Here is a 6645-nt window from a genome sequence, read left to right as displayed (position 1 = left end):
TATAGTGATAAATAGTTACAATAAAGTTGTAAGTTGGTGATGTTCTTTGATTACTGGCACACATGCTTTTTTGATTTTTTTTATTAAAGTCACATATAAGAAGTTGAATAAGCTATTTTAACTCAACACATTTGGACTTTTTCAGTAACAAAATCACCAAGTCTTATAAACACCAGAATGCCCAATAGCTAAATATCTTAGAATGTGAATACCAGGTAAAACTATGCTAGTTGAGGGATTTGGCCATGACTTGTGTAGTGACCTAATAAGTAAGTTCTGATTTAAGTAGTATAAAACAGATTTCTGATTGCTACATCAAGGGACTCTGTCTGCCAACTCAGAACATTTAGTTTATCCTAAAATAATTTTTTTTTTATCCTTCAGTATCTGAAAGGCAACCAGTCTTGTCTGTTACCAAAAAAAAAAAAAAATCTATCTTACTAGTAGAGGATCATGAGCATACATCGAATCAGTGTTTAGTGGACACAAAATTAACCTCAGGTGGAGATTGAGTTTACTACCCCCCTCCATTCTGCCTCGGTTTTTCCCTTCTGACCCCGTCTTGGATTCCCACCTTCACCAAGGATGTTGTTGCTATTTAGAGAGGGGTGGCTATTTGAATGGGTCCGTGTATTCTTTAAGAGCCAAGTATCTTACAAGCCTTTGTCTGATGTTGACCAAGGATTGTAACTTAAATTGTACCTTTCACTAAAATGTTCCTGAGTTTCACTTTTTGTCAACTTGATCAAAGGTCATAAGAAAAGAAGCAGAAGACAGCACAAAAATTGCATTATTCTTTTAAAACAAACTGTCTTGACAGGATGGTATCCTGGGAGCACACCGGCTTTAAAGCCACAAATTCATGGGACAGCTTGGACTAACTAGTTCTGTGCACCGTGAATCAATTAATCTGGATTTTTGATTGGTAAAATAAGGAAAGGTAGTTGAATATTAAGCAGCAGTCTCCAGGGTCTCTCAAAAATCCAGAAAAATGTTTGCTATACATATTAAAGTTTCCTGGGATAAGGAAGGAAGAGGAGAAATAACAAGATCCAGTTGCAAAACTTATGATTTTTTTAAGTATTTGAATTTAATAAATTAATGTCTCATACATAAACACAACAAGATTTATGGGTGTGTTGGTCAGCTTTTGGTCACTGGGGTCAAAATACCAGACAAGAACTACCTAAGGAGGAAAGATTTATTTTGGCTCACAGTTTCAGAAGATTCAGGTCATGGTCCACTGTTTCCATGGCAGAAACATGGTGGAAGAGCGTGGCAGAGGAAAGCTGTTCAATTTATGGCAACCAGGAAGAAGAGTGAGCCTGACAAGAAGGGACCAGGAACAGATGAGTCCCCAAGGCCATCTCCAGTGACTGACTTCTTTCTACCCACTCCCCGCCACCCCCCAACATTGCCTGACACATGGGCTTCTGAGTGTGTGTGTGTGTGTGGGGGGGTCATTCTGGATCTAAACTGGAACATACCAGCTACTAGATCAGGATTCATGGGTATTACAAATGAAGCAATCCAGGCACTACAGTTGAAGCACTCCAATGCTGAACCCAAGTTTAAAACTATGATCAAAGACATTTTTTTTGTCTTGTTCTCAAATTTTTCTTGAGCATATTTCTGGGATCATGTGCATAAACATGGGAATGACACCAAGTGTTTCCCCCAGGTTCCTAGCAGCTCCAGGTAAATACCCTTTCCTTAATGTCACCATCAAGGAACCCAACTATCTGGATTTCCTACCTAAAAGTGTCTGCCTCCTAAAGCAGTGGGTTTTGGCTTTGTTTTGTTTTGTTTAAGGCAGTGAGTTTTTAAGATGGGTTCGGGCAGCCTGCAGCCCCATTTGAGCATTAGATGAAAGTTCTGTTTATTAATTTCGGAAAATAAAATGTACATATAGATTAAAGTTCTGTGTACAAGAGGGATCTAGAGGTTCGACATCGCTTGAAATTCATCCAGATACAGGTTATGGTCTCCAGATTAAGAACCCCTGTGAAAGATTCTTCACCTCAAGAATTTGTTGTTTCTCTTTGAAGAGAGGACTCAGGAGTTGAAAGGTACCAGAGAGACTGGAAAACAATGGTTGATTTGGCGATGGTGGGGGTGAAGGGAAGGGTGGGAGGAACACCCAGCATCAGCACCACACAGCAAACAGGCACTGCTTGAGGGAGATGCTCCAGGACCTACTGCATCAGCACCCAAAGCGACCGGCTGGACTAGGCTTCTGGGTTGCCTGGCAACGGAGTCACCTGCGCACAAGGGGAACAAGTCCTGTTCTTTTGCCCCTTGCCCGCGGGCGTTAGAAACCGCCGAGCCTGCAGGGCCTTCTTCCAGCCTGGAGGAGGCTTACATCTCCATCCTCACCTGTGACAGGTCGACGCCAGCACCTGAGGGGCAGAGCAGAGTACCATGCAGGTGAGAGGCGCAGCCGACTGCGGGGCACTGGAGCAGCCTGCGGAGATCCCTGGCTGGGCCAAAGGGAGGGCGGCTCCTAGGGTTGGGTTCTAACCTTGTTCTTGTTAAGTGCTCAATTTTGCCTGCGTCTCTGTCTAGTTTTGAGAGAAATCCGAACTAGCCCCAGGAGAACTCCAGTTTTTCAACATTCAGGACTTCTGTTGTTTAGAGTTGATGAGTGTTGTCGTTCGCACTTCAGTCCTGGAAATCCTACAGCCACACAATTTCCCATTTAGAGAGTAGCTCCGGACGTGGTGGTGCATGCCAGTAATCCCAGCAACTTGGGAGGCTGAGGTAGGAGGATGGGAAATTGGAGGACAGTCTCAGCAGCTTAGGCAGGCACCATCTCAAAATCAAAAGACTGGGGATGTGGCTCACACAGAAAAGTGGAGACTCTTAATAGTCAAACATATTCTAAAGATTTCACTATTCCAGAAGTTTCCTGCCTACCTGATCATCAAAAATCTGTTAGATTTCCATTTATTCTTAGAAGACTCCTCCTTTGTTAAAACTTCTTTATTTACCAGGAGCCTGTGATTGCTTGCCTGCTTTCCTCCCTCCCTCCCTCCCTCCCTCCCTCCCTTCCTTCCTTCCTTCCTTCCTTCTTTCTTTTATTAGCAAAATAAAATTCTCACTTTCCAATTTCTAGAAACAGCTTTTCCCACCTGCTCCCTGAAATTAAAACCATTGGGATTTTGGTATTTGTATATATTATACAAAATATTAGGATATTTTGAACATAAATTACATAAAAGTTTTAATGGATAGTCTTTTCATGTTAATAATGAATTCCTCGAAAGTACATTTTATACAGTGTGCAAAAAAAATTATGGATTTGTCCTGATTTGCTTCTGCTTTTTAGGAATTTAGCTGCAATGTAATTGAGAATAAAGTTGACAGCACATTAACTTTGCTTTCTTTATTTAATTCACAGATTTATTCAAAGGTCAGTTATAGAGCATTTATGTTTTCGATATGGACCTGTTGTAAAAGAGCTTACTATGAGGGAATCAGAGAGATAACTGGCATGATAAAATGCCATTATAGTTTGAGAAAATAGATTGTGCTCCCTATATCTGTTAGATAAATTTTCATCCGTGGTAGGTTCAAATACACTCTACTGTCACGTATATCTAAAAGTAATAAAAAATATGTCATCAATAATTTCTAAATGGGATCAGCAGACTATAGGACATTGACTGTTACAATAAGTCCTACTTGCAACTAACTCCATTTGTTAAAGAATCCTCTAAAAGCATCAAAGAAGTGGCATGATAGTAAGAAATGATGACATAAAAAATCAAAGGGAAAGTGTGGAAACTCGTAGACTTTTAGAGTTTATAGGAGACTAAAATAAGCTACTCTAAAATGTGACACAAGAGACTAGACTATACCAAATGCAACCAAACAATTAAAAAATTATCTTTAAAAATCTTTTAGACAGTTGATTGTAATCAAGATATCAGACTGAGCCAGGGTCTCATTCGAAGGCACAACAGGGGAAGAATCTACTTCCAAGTTCACTTACAAGATAGAAGGTAGAATTTAGCTCTTTGAGGCTGTTTGGCTGAACACTTTACTTCCTAACTTATTCTTGGCCACGTTTTCTTGCTACATGATTCTCTCCATAGGACACCTCACAATATGGCAGCTTGCTTCATCCAATCCAGCTAGTAAGTCACTGTGCCTCTCTGGCTTAAAGATTTCTTTGATTATTTGGAGAAACAGCAGACACAGGAAAAGCTCTGAAAACAGAGAAGTTATCCTTTTGAAGGGAAGTTTACATTCACAAAGGAAGTCTCCATAAGGAAAGCTGTTTACTTTGTTCCAGGAAGAGAGGAATGATTCTGTATCCCCACAGGGGAATCTCATCAGTGGAGAGGGTACCAACTTGGATCTGCATGATAGACTCTATCTTTGTTTACCATGCTTTTTGTGGTTACCTTCTCATAAGTTGCCTTATTCCTTTGTTTCAGCTGAAGAAGTTACATGTGCCACCTCATTTTCCCTTATATGTCCCATGTATACTTGAGGTATACACGTTAACTAACTTCTGTTTGCTTTTCTCTTGTTAATTTGGTCTTTTATTACAGGAGTCTGTCCCATTTAAGAACTCAAGAGTATGGAGAGAATTGTTTTCCCTGCCCTACAAGCTCCCTACTGTTACTCTGAAGGCATTAACAGTTTGTATTATGGTCATAGGTATAATCACAGGGTGAGGGGTAGCCAAAGTATGGGTCACCAAAGGATGGAACTAATAGCAGGGTAAACTAGAACTCATGCCTAGGGGAATTCAGGGAAGGTTGTCTTGATGCTCAGTGGACATGGATATAACTTGTCCTCAAGAAGTTTTGGCCCAAGACAGTTTTCACATGGCTTTGCAATCTGAGGTTCATTGTTGGATGGTCCAGCAAATCTCAAACTGTGAATTTGATATAAATGACTTATATTCTGTAGTGCTCCTGAATGCCTGGAAGAAATAAATTTAAATCCCCTGTGACAGAAGACATCTTTATCTGCGGTCTTAAGGAATTGCCATCAATAAATTTTCAAGGATAGAAAGCAGAAATTAGTCAAAAGTAACCAAGCACATAAGGAAAAACAGAAACAATAACCATGAACCAACAAAACCAGACCTGTAGATACTTGAGGTATTAGAATGGTCAAAACTGGTTAGAAAACAATGCTTCTTTTTTCTTTTTTTAAAATATTTTTTTAGTTGTAGATGGACACAATACCTTCATTATTTATTTATTTATTTATTTATTTTTATGTGGTGCTGAGGATCGAATCCAGTGCCTCACACATTTGAGGCAAGCGTTCTGCCACTGAATCACAATCCCAGCCCCTTGCTTATTCTTTTTAAAAATAAATAAAGACTTGTTTCAAAATATCTGCTGTAGCTGGGCATGGTGGCACATGCCTATAATCCCGGTGGCTCGGGAGGCTGAGGCAGGAGGATCACAAGTTCAAAGTCAGCCTCAGCAACAAAGAGGCCCTAAGCAACTCTGTGAGACCCTGTATAAAAATATATATATATATATATATAAAGGAGCTCAGTGGTTAAGTACCGTTGGATTTAATCCCTTGTACCAAAATAATAATAATAATAATAATAATAATAATAATAATACTTGGAATAGAAAACTGTAAAAAGTCACCTTGAGATTCTGATAAAGACATTTCTATGTAGTAACTTCACACTCTGGAAGGAAATTAAGAAAACAATTCTACTTACAATAGCATCAAAAATAGTAAAATTCTTAGGAATAAACTTAACCAAGAAGGCCAGAGACTTCTATATAGAAAGCTATAAAACATTGCTCAAAGAAATTAAAGAAGGCCTAAATAAGTGAAAATATATTCCCAAGTTTGTAAAGTAGAAGGCTTACTATTGTTGAAAAGTCTATGCTACCTACAGAATCTATAGATTCAATGCAATCCCTGTCAAATTTCACCTACTTTTTTTTGCATTAATAGAAAAACCTGCCTTAAAATTTACATGGCATCACAAGGGACCCCAACAGTCAAAAAAAAGTCTTGAAAAAGAAAAAGGTTGGAAGACCCTGAAATGAATAATGGCAATGGTTGCACCATAGTGTGGGTGTACTTAACGCCACTGAACTGTACATTTAAAAATGGTTAAAATGATGAACTTTATGTCATATACATTTTACCACAAAATATTTGATGAAGACCCTAGTATAAAGTTCTAAAAACTAAAACCACAACAAATGAAATAAAAAATATAAGTGAATGGGTTTTTTCAGACCAGAAGAATAGAAATTTAAAAAATAACAGAAAGAGATCAAGGCATATTTGAAGAAATAATTTCTGTGAATTTTCCAGGAGTGTTAAAAGATACTGTCCTACAGCTTTAAAAATCCAGTGAACCCATGCAACCAAATGCAAAGAAATATACATGCATCATGTCAAAACTGCTGAAAACTGGAGACAAAAAATTCAACCAGACAATTAAAAGGTTATCTTTAAAAATATTTTAGACAGTTGATTGTAATCAAGGTATCAGACTGAACCAGGGTCTCATTCGAAGTTCACTTACATGGTAGTAAGTAGAATTTAGCTCTTTGAGGTTGTTTGGCTGAAAACTTTACTTCCTAATTTATTCTTGGCCATGTTTTCTTGCTACATGATTCTCTCCATAAGACACCTCATAAT

Source organism: Ictidomys tridecemlineatus, chromosome 9 (assembly GCF_052094955.1).
Source record: "Ictidomys tridecemlineatus isolate mIctTri1 chromosome 9, mIctTri1.hap1, whole genome shotgun sequence".
Classification (NCBI taxonomy): domain Eukaryota; kingdom Metazoa; phylum Chordata; class Mammalia; order Rodentia; family Sciuridae; genus Ictidomys; species Ictidomys tridecemlineatus.
This window is presented reverse-complemented; position numbering follows the sequence as displayed.